The sequence below is a fragment of the Euprymna scolopes genome, chromosome 19 (genome assembly GCF_053919585.1).
Source record: "Euprymna scolopes isolate OS-2025 chromosome 19, ASM5391958v1, whole genome shotgun sequence".
Classification (NCBI taxonomy): Eukaryota; Metazoa; Mollusca; class Cephalopoda; order Sepiida; family Sepiolidae; genus Euprymna; species Euprymna scolopes.
Genome location: NC_136500.1, coordinates 14258459 through 14260234, shown reverse-complemented (window position 1 = coordinate 14260234; position 1776 = coordinate 14258459). Strand labels below are relative to the sequence as shown.

General features: G+C 32.2%; 1 pseudogene; it reads left to right on the top strand.

Moving 5' to 3' along the window:
* Positions 1-205: 205 nt before the first annotated feature.
* Positions 206-630, top strand: LOC145303436 (histone H2B, gonadal pseudogene; annotated as a pseudogene).
* Positions 631-1776: the final 1146 nt, after the last annotated feature.

The following is a 1776-nucleotide window of genomic DNA, read 5'->3' as shown; positions in this document are numbered from 1 at the left end:
AGTCGGTGCCCGCCATTAGGATTAACGGTCGTTCGACCGAGCACCTGCTGATATCTTAGCGCTCTTTTCGTATTTCAAATTTTCCTTTGTGTTAATTTTTAAACAACCAATGAAAATGTAGCAAATACAACGCTCTCTGGGAGCCGGTTTTACTAATATATAAAGCATTCGAGCGCGAGTGGGCTTCAGTATTTACTGAAAAAAAGTAAAAAAAAAGTAAAATGCCTCCTAAACCCGAAGTTAGCTCGAAAGGCGCTAAGAAAGCCGGTAAGGCTAAACCTGCCCGTGATGGCAAGAAAAGGAAAAAGAAGAGGAAGGAAAGTTATTCCATCTACATTTACAAAGTAATGAAACAAGTTCATCCTGACACTGGAATTTCTAGCAAAGCCATGTCTATTATGAACAGTTTTGTGAACGATCTTTTTGAGAGAATCGCTAATGAAGCCAGCCGTCTGTCCCATTACAGCAAGAAAAGAACCCTTAGCAGTCGTGAGGTCCAGACCGCTGTCCGTCTCCTTCTCCCTGGTGAGTTGGCTAAACATGCTGTCTCTGAGGGAACCAAAGCTGTCACCAAATACACCAGCGCCAAGTAAAAAAGCGTTTTCTTCCAAAGAAAACAAAATCCCAAAACGGCCCTTTTCAGGGCCACCATTTTTTCACGAATGTTTCTACACTTTCTATAATTTAATGCGCTTACTCACACTAGATTTTATATTTCCATCTCTTTTTATGGCGTAAATATTACTTAGTTCTTTATAATATATATTTGTAGAAGATTAGGAATATAGTGTTATTGTATTTGCAATTTTTATATGAACTTGTAAATCTTAATACAAATGTTAGCATTTCTTTTAATGTCTTTATTTTGATTTATAATTGTATACCTCTTTCTTATTCTTTATCCGTACAATCACATTAAAAAGCCATTCGCATAATAATGCATTTAAATATTACCTGAAATATTTTTTTTTAACGGACATTCATTTAACGTCTAAAAGAAAAAATTGAATGCTTTTAAATAATAAAAAGATTAATTTCATAATAAATGCAATGCAAGTAACCAATTTAGTTTTTAGATGATCACTTTTATCGACTTTTTCTTTTTTTACTTTTTTAAATAGCATTTTCTTTTTAAATGACGTTTTTACTGTTTATAAATATTAAAAGAAAAATAATTACTAAACATTTATTAATAAAAAAAAAATGGGTGCTAGTGCACTTATGATCCGCGCTATATTTTAAATCGTATTTCTAAGTTTAATTAAAGTTTAATGTTTTTTTTTATTCAATTGTAAGGTTAAAGTAGAGAATAGGTACAAACCACCATTTTGTGGTACTAGTGCACTTATTGATCCGTGCTGAAATAACGTTATTATTTAAAAAGCCATTTTTAACATGGGAACACATAAACAGTAAAAAAAAAGTCGATAAAAGTGATTAAAAACAAAGGCGATAAAAGTGAGATATTATTAATAAATGTGTAGTAATTTCTTTTATTTCAATATTCATAAACAGTAAAATTTATAAAAATTCATGATCGTTTAGTTACTATGGCAACTAAAACATGTCCTTTCCTTTGCTCATGCGTAGGGGAAATCAGTGTTTTATGATGTTCGGCAGAGAACTCAAATCGTGACCAGTACCGTTACTTTTTTACCAAACTGGATATGTTTTAATTTTCGTGTTTTTATTCAATGTAACATGTTTATTCAGCTCGAAAAGCATACAGTGTTTGCTGATGTATTGGAACATTCAAAATGGCGCCCGACTCTCTCT